The sequence below is a fragment of the Olea europaea genome, chromosome 10 (genome assembly GCF_002742605.1).
Source record: "Olea europaea var. sylvestris chromosome 10, O_europaea_v1, whole genome shotgun sequence".
NCBI classification, from domain to species: Eukaryota; Viridiplantae; Streptophyta; class Magnoliopsida; order Lamiales; family Oleaceae; genus Olea; species Olea europaea.
In genome coordinates this window covers 38,632,835-38,646,216 of record NC_036246.1, presented here as the reverse complement: position 1 = coordinate 38,646,216, position 13,382 = coordinate 38,632,835, and the positions used below count along the sequence as shown (strand labels likewise).

The 13,382-nt window shown below is 35.1% G+C and overlaps 1 pseudogene; it reads left to right on the top strand.

The window, feature by feature from the left end:
- The first annotated feature begins 543 nt into the window (after positions 1-543).
- LOC111402165 lies at positions 544-8,004 on the top strand (annotated as a pseudogene).
- Positions 8,005-13,382: the final 5,378 nt, after the last annotated feature.

The following is a 13,382-nucleotide window of genomic DNA, read 5'->3' as shown; positions in this document are numbered from 1 at the left end:
TTCATCATTATGAAAAAATTAAATTGGGTACTTGTAACTTTTTTTCTCTTTTCATTCATTTTTTTGTGAAAAATATCTTTTTTTTTATTAAATTTTAAGATTTTATATGAAAAATAATTAAATTTAAATATATTGATTTTTATTTATTTTTAAAAATATACTATACTAATAATATTGAATCATGTATATGTATAATTTTGATTATTATTTATTTAATTAAGGTCTTAAATTTTTACTTTTTCAGATTTTTTTTTATTTTATGGGAAGAAGAAGGAGAAGGAAAAGGAAAATTGTGGGATTTAACACCTATGTGAGAATTTCACAACAGATCCATATAAATTCTATTTCAAATGAAAATTTTCAAAAAAATTTTAAATTTCACAGAAGTCTATAACAATTTTAAAATAATTTCACTAATTTCATATAAATCTATAAAAAATTAACGAAATTTACAAAAATTATTATTTAAAAAAAGTGCATCAAATTTTTCAAAAGTCCCAATTAAATATACTCATGAAAGGAAGAATTTTTGATTGATTATGTAGATGGTATTTGTACTTCAGTTTTGCTAAAGTGGCTTTTGTAGACTCCGCCCAGGCGAGAAACCAGCTAAAATCTTCTTTTTAGGTTTTAGGCCAAACATCTTAATCATGTTCTTTAAAAAATTTTGGTGCAGTGCAAAGGCAACGGATGAATATGAATTTGCATGACATAAGGTCAATGCATCAACTGGAGAGATTGTCTTTACAAGGAAATGCAGCTCAGGCCATCAACTTGGTGGCTTATTCTTGGGGTCTCTCGAATTTAACGGCTGGAGATGAGGTGCCCTCGTTCAATTCCTTTTTATTATTGTTTTCTAATTAACTTTCCCTACTTAATCCCTGCTTCAGCAAATTGATGACTCTGATATCAAGTTATAGTCTTGGAATTTTACAGCTGATAGATTATTGTGTTATAATAGACTCTGTGTGAGAGAATATCGTTATATTATTAATATTGTAGCGGAAATATGTTGCGACTATGATGCCAATAAGTGTGATGAAATGAATGGAAGACTAACAATAACGGAAAAACAATAGAAAAAATGGAATATAAAAGATTTACATGTTTTGGCAATTTTGCCTATGAGGGGAAGACTAGTATCACTTATTGGAAAAAACTGAGATTACGTCAAGACTAATTTCACAAGATCTCGCTCAACGAATGCTTTTCTCTTACACTTCAATTGAATTTGGCCTGAATTTCCCTTTCTCGTTTGGTGTTTCTTGGTTTGTTTTCACCAATTGGAAACACTTCTCTATATAACACTAGAAACTTGGTCCCCAGCATGGGCAATAGGGGCAACAATCTTGTTCCCCAAGTTTTGTGATGTGGCTTATTACGAGCCAAATGTTCCAACATATTGGTATCATAGCACACGAAGTAGAATGCAACTGATGTGCCAACCAAGCCAGTGCCTACCAAGAAGCTCGAGCATTGCGCAGACTTATACAGTCTCCTAGTATACAGCATTCTTTTTGAAATCGAGAAGTAGTGGCGCGATTATTCGCCAAGGCGAAGATTTGTTGGAACAAGTGGCTCTTACAAGTTGCATTTTAACAACTTGGGCACTGAGATTCGGTAGTTGGGTACTTCCATCCCTTCAGACCTAGAGAACCCATGATGCTTGGTTGGAGATTGATTGTGCAAGATGCCCAAAATAGCAACTCACCCATGACCAAAAATTGGGTTGCAAGTTTCTCATACTATATACGTGTCCGCATTTTGCACAAAGAATTGATACACAGCCAATAAGAGTGAAAGTAAGGCTTCATAAAGAATTTTTTATTTTTTATTTTATTTATTTATTTATTTATTTTTTTGAGAGCATTGATGATGAAGAGTGTGAGCCTTTCTTATTTAGTCTTCTTATAATTTCCATTTTTTAATGGCGAAACATCAGTCTCCCCCCTCTGTTGATGTAGGCAAAATTGTAAATGTGAAAATTTTGCTATTAGTTTTAGCTATTATTATGCTTCTATTCGTGTTATCTCACTTAGTGCCGTCATAATCGCTAAGCATTTCGACCAAATTAGGATTTTTTTCTTAATAGCTGACTCATAAAATATTTCTCCTTCTGTTGGTCTAGCACATAAACACTACATAGAAAATTTCAGCTTCTGGGCTTTCCTCTTGAATCCTAAGTTTTAGTGAGGAATTTTGTCATATTAGATCTCAAGGAAAACATGAGGGAAATTCGTGTACGACTAAATAAGGGAGACTTTTGACAATTTAATATATTCCTTTACCTTTTTGTTTTCTTTTTTCCTAACTGAGATTCAGTATCCAAACTTAGCCCTAATGTTGTGGGTAAATAGAACAGCTTGCATTCTTCTCAGAAATCAGAAGGCACAATTGAAATGAATTTTTTGAAGGTGGAAAAGATGATAAAGAATTATAGAAGTATTAACAGGGAATCTCTGAAGAATTGAGGTAGTAATCTCTCTCTTTGAATCGCCTCATTTTAGCGGTTAATGCCAAGGAAAATTTCTCATCCTGCCTGTGTTGATTATTTTTTATTCGAACTAGATTTTGTAGATCAGGATGATAGCTCAAGCTAGTTGGAGAGCACAATGTTGCGTTGTCCTCTGCTTGCTTAGACTTAGAGATTCAGCGTGATTGGTTTTAGTTTGTTAGGTTGCAAAGTAGATACATATGTGATTTGGCATAGTGATTTGAGAATCAAGGAAAATGAAAGGGGAGTGAAGTAGTTTGGGATAAGCTATACACTATCAGATTCCTATAAGAGGAAGACAAAAGCTGGATGATAATGCTGGTTTGTTGGAAGGTTCTCATGGCCTTGGTGACTGAGAAAGTTCGGTTGAAGCAGTTGTACCCTGATGCAGCTTGTTGGAAGATTTGCCTAAACCATGGTTGAGAACTGCTTACTAATCTGATAGCTCTAAGAATCGGGTTGCATTATTTTCCCTTGAAATTTTTTACGGTGAGAGATAGGTTTTCCAAGTGAAATCAATTAAGATTTATCTGGCTGGCAGTTTGGCTTCATTGATAGTTGTGGAGTGACTAGATGACAGTTTGTTAGTCGAAAGTTTTGAAATGTTGGCTGAAAACTTGGTTTAAGAAACGGATTTTATTACTGCATATCTCACTCTTCCTTACATCACAAGTCGAAGAAGGGTGAGAAACGGATTTTTCAAAAGGTTGTACATTAGACTGGCAAAATGAAAATTCCAGTACTTGTCAAAGTGATAAAAGCTGACTCTTATTGATTCTTTTCTTACTCGCCCACAATTTTCCATCTCCGTTCAAACTTCAAAATCCTTTGTAGCTGCAGAACTGAGAAATTGGAAATATAGCTTTTACGGAGCGATCTTCTGATCACGTTTCATCTTCTTGATTGAGATATATTTCTTAATCATTTCATCTTTTTGGAAAGAAAAATTCTTGGCATAAGTAGAATTCTTTTTGACTTGAGAGATTTGTCAGTTTGATATATCCTCATTCTCTTTTGTAGTAAAATGAACACAGGATAAGAAAAGAAACAACGTGCAAGATTTGACCTTGATGTTTATATACCGGACTCTTGCTATCTTAGGACTTTAATGCCTGTAGAGCTTCATCCTAAGTAGCTTCTGTTGTTGAAGTTAAAGTTGCACGATATCTTGTAGACTACAACTGCTTACATTTTGTTGTACTAAACTTTCACTAGTCCATTAAGTGGCATTCTTTAACCTCTGATTGTTGAACGGATGAATTAGAGCCCTTATGTGTCTTCTGCTTATGTTAAAGTCTGTTAATCTCACACGATGCATTCATTCCCAGGCTGCATCATCTTTGACCATACGAGCACGTCCTCGGTCTTCTCCACCATGCTTGTGGCTCCTTACCCCAACCCAACTCAATCAACATTGTTTTACTGTGACTAATATTCTTTTAACATTTACTTAGAGGCGCCAGTTTCATATTTTGCAGGTTATATTATCAATAGCGGAACATCACAGTGCTATCGTTCCCTGGCAATTTGTAGCTGGAAAGACTGGTGCAATTTTAAAATTTGTAACTTCAACTGAAAATGAGGTTCCAGATATAGAAAAGCTGAGGGAAATGCTCTCTAGGAAGACAAAACTTCTTGTTGTTCATCATGTCTCAAATGTTCTTGGTGAGTGTTACTGTCTTATGATCTAAATACAGTTACTAAATGAAAGAGAAAAACATCTTGGAGGAATGAAAACGAGATCTAAATTTGCTATAAACTAGCTCTGACAGGCATAAATCAGATTTCCATGTTTTATGCATTCTTTATGTATTTGCATGTATCTATTCTATGTTTGCACGTTGCAGATAAAGAGTTCCAGCCTGATTTTGTCCTTTGATTGGTCACTGCATGTGTTTTTGGTATCTTACTGATGCTATTTGCTTGCTAATGTTATTTCCATGGGCTATATGCATTTTATATAGCTGGGATCAGTTTGTTTCACTTATTAGAAGTGGTTTTCCGCACACTGAACATAGATTTACTTCCCGAATTGAATTTTTACGGAGTGTGACGGTACAACCTGTTAAGATAGAAAAAGAAAAAAGTTCTATTGAGTATTCTCAAGCAAAACAAATGATCTATGGCCACCCAAATTCCTGCTTTCAGGTTAGATACTTCAACTTTGGGGAGCCATCTGCCTAGATAACATCCCTGGAACGGCTTTTCTTTTTGGGAGAGCTACTAGTTTCTTATTTTGGTGAATCTGAATGAAATCATGTGAATTCAGAAATTGCTTGTGTTAGAGTTTGTTAAAATTGTTACGTTACGTATTTGAGGTACTTAAGGCTCAAGTTACCAGGGTATCTATTTTGATGTCAGTTCTATGAATTTTTATTATCATTCTTGTGATATGATCCCCAACCTTTGGGAAAATTCTAGATAAGACATAAATTTTGGTACTGACCACGTCAGTGGAGACCTAAATGAATAAGGCTCTGTTGAATTGCTAGATTTCGTTGCTGAAATTTTTGACATTGTTAAACTACTTATTGTGTTCCAAAGCCAAACTGAAAATTGCTTATAACAGTTGCATCTATTCATTGATATTTCATCTTTTCTTCTTTTCTTTTTATAATTTTTTACCTCAGCTTGTGTTCTTCCAATCAATCCAATTGTGAGTTGGGCACATGATGTTGGAGCCAAGGTGCTTGTCAAAGTGTTCCACACATGGTGATTGATGTTGGGGAACCTTAATGCTGATTTTCTGGTTGCTTCTTCACATAAGGTTAAGTCCTTCCCATATGCATCTATATTCTTAAATCTTGTAAATGGATTTTTTAAGTTAAGAAATAAACATTCTTCAGATGTGTGGGCCTACAGGCCTCGGATTCTTATATGGTAAAAGTGAGCTCGTCTGCCATGCCTCCTTTCTTAGGTAGGCTTGGTTTTTTCAATAATAAGCTTTTTCTGTACTGTCCTTCTGATCTTGAAGTATTTAGGTTAGCTTCCCTCTTAGTCTCTTATTCCTATCAATGGACCCGTCAAGCCTTTTCTGATGTTATTCTCGAGTTCCCTGAATCAAAGGTGGTGGTGACATGATAGCTGACGTATTTTTAGATCATTCTACCTTTAGCTGAACCTCCATCAAGGTTAGTTGCTTCTATACAGTTCGACCTACATCAGGGGTAGATAAAAGCAGATAGATGGCTCTCCACATTTGCTTCCTTTGGGAAATGGGAATCTGATATTGATTTAAAATTGGATATTAAAACCTAATCTGTGGGAAATAAAAAATAAAAAAAAAATATCTGGTTTGATTTGAGAATACATTATATATTTTATTATAAGTGAAGTTCAGTTTTATTGCTCGCTGGTTAGTTTCTATAACAGAGCACGCTAGATTTCACGTGCTTCAGGGTGCACATGAAATCGCCTGTGAATTCATGAAATTGTAGAAATTAGCGGCTGGAATATTTAAGAATTGTGTCCCTCTCTAACCTTGAAATGGAAATATAGCATGATTTCCATCTATGCCCCTTACCTTCCAGTAACAGTGATCTTTGGACATCTTGCAAAATGCAAACATTATTATGTAAGATATCTTCCACATTTATGTTCAATTGGCTAGATATTTGATACATATTTAATTCAGAAAATCCTGGTTTCCATAGTCAGTCCTTGATTTATTATCAGCTTTAATTTTTTTTAGATGATACTTTTTTGAAATAGTTCAATAGTTATCTGTGTATTAACCTTGTTCTTAGTATGCTACCAAAATAGTTTGCATTTTGGCATTAATCATTAGGGTCATACTAAAAGTTAATGATGGGTAAGTCGGTTGTTTGATATTAGTTCTCAAGCCTTTTTTTTCTGAGCTACTTGTTGGCATGAATTCTGATCTACAACTGGTAACATGTCGTTCATCTAATAACCTATTTTTGTACTATAAAATTTCATCTTTTACCGCCTCGACCCTCTCTTATCCACACCAAACAGGTTGAACATTCGGTGTCTCCTTCATATATTTAATCTTTCTTTTATTTTTAAGATCCAAGGATCTTACATTAAACCTTCTCAAACCTTTAATCTTTATAATTTGAGCAGCCTTTCTACATCAAACTGAATAAGTGGATTTTGATCTCTATGTGGTGATTTTCTTTCGTTTATTCATTACCTCATTATCACTAATCTTTCTTCTTGCATTCTTGTTTGCTGATGCATAATTCTTGTTATAATTTACTTTCCTGTGATATCAGATTTGAGGCTGGAACGCCTGCTATTGGGGAAGCAATTGGTTTAGGAGCGGCAATTGATTATTTATCAGGCATTGGAATGCAAAAAAATCATGATTATGAGGTGATACATGATTCAAACTTCGCTAAAATTTGTTCAAAGGGGACTATATACCATCTTGGATGTGAGTTATGATGTGTGAAAATTAGCGGGCGGTATAATTTTGGCCATCGTACTCTTTTAGGCATTATTTCATCCTTTATACTTCCCCAATTCTGTCTGCATCCATTAGAAAATATTGACTGAAGTGTCATTCGTGGTTTCAATATTTAGGGTCAAAACACTTTCTTAATTATTGATGTATGGACCCTGCTTTTTTCCATTGATCCCTTTTTATGCTATTCTACCCTTCTTTTCACTTCAATATGTTCTTTCTATCTGTCACGCTCTCCCTCACATGTGCGTAATCTCTTTCTTACAAGGACCAGTTCCTCTTTCATCATCTTTCAATTTTGCAGTTAGAGTTGGCTAGCTATCTGTATGATAATCTGCAATCATGATGGCCTGGCACCTTCACAAATTGTCGTTAGAGCAGCACTTTGTTCTTTCAATGTGGAAGAAGTTCACCCTACGGATCTTGCGACCTTTCTTGACCAACAGGTACATATGCATCCTTCTTGGCTAGCAGATTTGGCACTTTTTCGTTCTTCATTCTTCAAATGTTATGATAAAGGAATGGGAGTAGTTACAATTTAGCAACTTCAGGTTCAGGGAGGGGAAGGTTTAGAGAAAATCAACCTATTGTGGTTGTAGCAACTTAGTCCTCAGACCTTTAAAAATTGGACGTTCTAATTCTTAACCTTTCAATTCATTTAAATATATTCTTTACCTTGCAGCATAACATAGCTATTAGATCCGGCCACCATCGTGCTCAGCCTCTCCACCGTTATCTGGGAATCAACCCAAGTTCGTGTGCAAGCCTCCACTTCTACAATGCGAAAGAGGATGTCGATGACTTCATCCGGGGGCCTCAAGGATACAATCGGCTTTTTTACATCTTTCAAGTGACGATTGTGAGAAAGAAAAAAGAGGGGCGACAGCAAAATTCTGTTGAGATTCTATCTATTGTTTTATCTCATGATTTTTTGGTTGTCCAATGTGTGATGTACACAAGTGTCTTAAAATTTAAAATGTAGTGTAGCATAGAGAAGTATGACTTCTGAAGATTGACGTAATGTACAATTTTTATCATTCATTAATTACTTACTCCAAAACGAAGATGGGTTTCCAATGTATTTTTGTTGTGACAATTTTCTTAGATTTGTTGATATCATTCGTTATTTTCTTAATTAGCATGATTAGTTTACAAAAATGGGTTTATGTCATTTAGGACGTTTAAGTCGGACATGTGAGTTGCACGTGAAAAGTGTGTTAACGTATTTGCCCTTACTATCCTCATTCTTAGTTAAAATATTTAAAAAATAAAAAAAGAGAAGCCACCACAATATATATATATAAATTATTGGCGGATAATTTATTGAGATAAAAAAACTAATGATACTGAGGGAATATGTCTTGGGTTAAAATTTTAAATCAACTCATAAGGTAGCCTTTGTTTGATGTCCATTAAAAAGAGTTTTGGGGAGAAAATGAGTTTTGGAATTATAATTTTTTTGAAGAATGTGGTTAAAAAATCGTAAAAAGTTTTGGATTTATACGTAAAATATTATATTATGAGAATATATATATATATATATACACACACACACACATTTCAATTTCCTTTCAACCCCAATCTCCTTCCCTACTCTATGAACGACTCGACCACGGTAGGTGCTTTTATGCTCATTTTCTTATCACCATCTTCTTCTCTACTTAATGAAATCACAAAATCTACATCCTCATTCCCTTGAACATTCATTTGGTTGAACTGAATAATAAAGTCTTTCTATATTCTTGTTGAGCATTTGAAGAAGAAGAGAGGATATGGTAAATTTTCAATATTTGGGCCACTTTCTTTCTCCATTGTTTTGAATCATTTGTTCATGTTGTTGTATATGTGTTTGTAGTGCTCATTTGTTAATAATGATTTTGAATTCATTTTATGATTAGATTAGAACTTTAAATGGGTTACTTCCCAATCTTATTCTCATTATCCTTTATTTGTATTCTTCAGTATTAATTGAAGTGAAATGTGAAGTGGTGAATGATGATTGGTTATTCTAATCATTGTTTTCACATGAAACATATATTTGATTTTTTCAGTACAGAACGACATACATATCGTTTTATGGAATTGTGAACGACATAGATATTGTTTTCTGAAATCCATGACAACATACACATCGTTATCAATACTGTATGATGTTTGAAATTTGATGAAATTTATATGTTGAATTACAAGTTATGGAACCATGGACATGGTATGGACATCGGTTTGTTATCCAATTGAATATGAGCAGACAGTTGAAGGTGCATGGAAATGGAAGTATCCTGAAAATGGCAAAGGGAAAATAATACATAACATTGTTGCCAAAACAATTTCTTACATGGAGCTATATGATAAAGTTAAGGAGGCATTGAATATCGATACGAGTCTCTACAAAATGGAAATTTAAGCTCTTGTCCTGATAATGTCCAAAGCCAACGTGAATTAGTATATATCTGCTTGTACATAAACTTTCCTTTGTGTAAGTCCTTTAAATGAAGTTGTTGAGAATCAAGAAGATTTTGCTGAGGAAGGATGTTTATTAATAATAGATGGTGGAGAACAAATTGGAAACATGAACAACGAGGAGGAACTTGATCGAACAGACAACGATGGTAATGATGACAATGGTGATGGAATATTTGTAGATTATAATGGTTTGACATAAGTGAAGATAGTCCCTGAAGAGTAGATGACGAAGTTAATTCTCCTGTAGCAGACGACAAAAATTTTGAGTTACACGCATGAACCCTGTAGTAGGAATATAGTGAATGGTAATGATGTTGAATGTACTCAGATTGTATCTACAAGTGTAAGTTCGCTTTGTTACGAGACATCAATAAAAATTTTGGAACGATTAGATGTGCGAGTCAACCAATTTTTTCCATCGAAATATGACCTAATATCAAAATTGCAGTTGCTAGCTGTAAAGTGCCACTTTCAATCAAAGTTAAGAAATCAAATAAAAGCACTTATACAATTGTTTGTATTGATGAAAATTGCAAGTGGCGCTTACGAGCAACTAAGATCGTAGAAAGTCCCATTTTTTAAGTTCGAAAGTACAATGGTCATTATTCTTACTCCATGAGCGTTCATTGCAGAGATCATAGGCATGCTTCATATATGATTATTGGAAACCACATTTCTCCTAAGTATGAAGATGTCAACTGAGTTTACAAACAAGTGGACATTATTAATGACATTTGTCGAGAGTTCGGCATAACCATAAGCTACACTAAAGCGTACATGGCTAAAAATTTTGCTTGTGGACTGATTCGTGGAAAACCCCATGAGAGTTATGCGAAATTGCCAGCATATTGTCATGTTTTGGAGATGCAAAATCCTGGTACACTGACATTCATTCATACTAATGATGATCGGCTCTTTAAGTACATTTTTATGGCATTGGGACCAAGTATACATGAGTTTCTCAACTCAATGTGAGAGGTAATTTTTGTAAATGGTACATTCTTGACATAGAGAATGAAAGGTACTCTACTCGTAACAACTTCTCAATATGCAAATTTTCAAATATTTCCACTTGCATGGGGGAGTAGTTGATTTGGAGAATGATGAATCCTGGACTTGGTTCTTTCAGAAGTTGCGGTTAATAACAAGTGATACGAACGACCTTGTGATTATATCTGACCATGCAACATGTATAAAAAATGGAGTTAGAAATGTGTTTCGATTTGCTCATCATGGTAATTGTACATATCACTTGCAAAAGAACTTGAAGACAAATTTTTCACGGTGTGATGTTACAACTTTGTTTAAGGCAGTACTGGAGGCTTATACTGGAACCGAATTTGAGTCCTTCATGGCAGCTCTATGCAGTAAAAAGGAGGGCATCAAAGAGTACCTATTAGAAGAAGATTTTCATTATTGGGCTAGAGCGCATCTTACCGGGATACTTTACAGTATCATGACTACGAATAATGCATAATCTATAAATGGTTTGTTGAAGAGTGCTCGAAAACTTCCCATAGTTAGTTTAATTGAATATATTCGTGAGATACTACAAATGTGGTTTTATGAAAGATATGTTGAAGTAGAAAAGTATGTGACCCAACTCACGCTAACATTAGAGAAAAAGATGTGCATAACATATAATGAGTCAAATGGGTTGGAAGTAAATCAGGTATCTCTGAACATTTATCAAGTTAGTGATAATTTAGAACACCACTTTGTGAATTTGTACGAAATGATGTGTACGTGTAGAAGATTTGATTTGGACAAGTTTCCATGCGAGCATGCAATTGCTGCCGCAAGGTTTAAAGGAGACGATGGCTATAAACTACGTACCCCCTTTTATACTATTATTTGTTGGAAGCAAACTTATTCTACATTCATATATCCTTTGCCGAACGAGGTCGAATGGCAAATTCCTAAGCATGTGATAGCCAGAGAAGTATTTCCACCATTGGCACGAAGACAGGGTGGGTGGCCGTCAAAAAAGAAGAAAAGGTCGGTTGGAGAGATGCCTGAGGCTCGAAAGTGCAGCAGGTACAAGGAAACTGGTCATGTTCAATCCACTTGCACAGGTTAAGCAGCTAGTCATTTATCAAGTTAGTGATAATTTAGAACACCACTTTGTGAATTTGTACGAAATGATGTGTACGTGTAGAAGATTTGATTTGGACAAGTTTCCATGCGAGCATGCAATTGCTGCCGCAAGGTTTAAAGGAGACGATGGCTATAAACTACGTACCCCCTTTTATACTATTATTTGTTGGAAGCAAACTTATTCTACATTCATATATCCTTTGCCGAACGAGGTCGAATGGCAAATTCCTAAGCATGTGATAGCCAGAGAAGTATTTCCACCATTGGCACGAAGACAGGGTGGGTGGCCGTCAAAAAAGAAGAAAAGGTCGGTCGGAGAGATGCCTGAGGCTCGAAAGTGCAGCAGGTACAAGGAAACTGGTCATGTTCAATCCACTTGCACAGGTTAAGCAGCTAGTAGTGAACCTTAGTCTTGTAACTTTACAATTTCGTACATATTATTTCAACCGAATGAAATGACCTATTAGATTTTGTAGTCATTGCGTTATTAAAATATTTTTGTACCGTTGGAATCAAATTAAAGTATTTTAGGTATTCATGTTCTCTTTTCCCACAGTGAAGGCAAACGAATGTCGTTTTAGTTTAAAAATTGCACGGATTAATATAACGAGTTCGAACTCGTTCTTGAGACACAAAACGACATGCATATCATTTCAATATTAAATACACACTGCTTCTCTGATTTGCGTAACGAGGTAGAACTCGTTATGACCATATATAATGACTTCGAACTCGTTTCGTTTAAAATTGATACTAAAACGAGTTAAAACTCGTTCCTGAGACACAAAACGACATGCATATTGTTTCAATGTTAAATACTCACTACTTTTTTGATTTTCATAACGACGTAGAACTTATTATTACCATACATAACGACTTCGAAGTCGTTTCAGTTAAAATTGATACTAAAATGATAACGAACCCGTTCTTGAGACACAAAATGACATTTATATCGTTTCAATGTTAAATACACCCTGCTTTAGTGCTTAAACAGGCTTGGACGTACACTTGAAACGACATTAGTATTGTTATGCTTAAAAATGACGTTTCCACCATCCATGGCCACCGACATATGTCTCATCGTACGTATGATGATAAAAAAGGTCATCGAGCAAGTTCAATTCACTGGAACGATGCTATGGTAACGTTTGTGATTCCATAGTTGTCTATCACACTCAGGTTATTTCGTAGAAACTCAGGTTGTTTCGTAGAAACAGGGTATCTCCGTTGGCCCTTTCAGAGCCATTCGAGTGCTACTAGCCCATTTGATACGCTATTTCGATCATCATGCATATGTCGGAGGTATGTCGAGCGGCTGAGGACGGTCGAAATGTCGTTTTTAGGCATAACGATATACATATCGTTATGTTTTCAAATAAACTACTTTGAGGTCATTTTAGATGTTATATAAACTGAAACGAATTAGAAGTCGTAGAATTTGTAAAGAAACGACATATATATCGTTATGTACTAAATAGTGAAACTACGTAACATTGTCCATGTCGTTTCATTACAAACTTGACGAGTTCAAAATCGTTTCCGCTGAAATAATAACTACAACGATATCGGTATCGTTTCTTCACAATTTAAACGACATTCATATCGTTATGCCTAAAAATGACGTTTCGATAGTCCTCGACCGTTTGGCATACCTCCGACATATGTATGACGATCAAAAAGGCGTATCAAGTGGGTTAGTAGCACTTGAATGACCTTAAAAGGGCCAACGGAGATACCATATTTCTATCCAAACACCCGAGTATGATAGACAACTATAAAATCACAAACGTTATCATAGCGTCATTCAAGTGAGATTGAACCGGCTCGATGACTTATTTTTATCGTCTTACGTATGATGAGACGTATGCCAGTGACCGTGGATGGTCGAAACGTTATTTT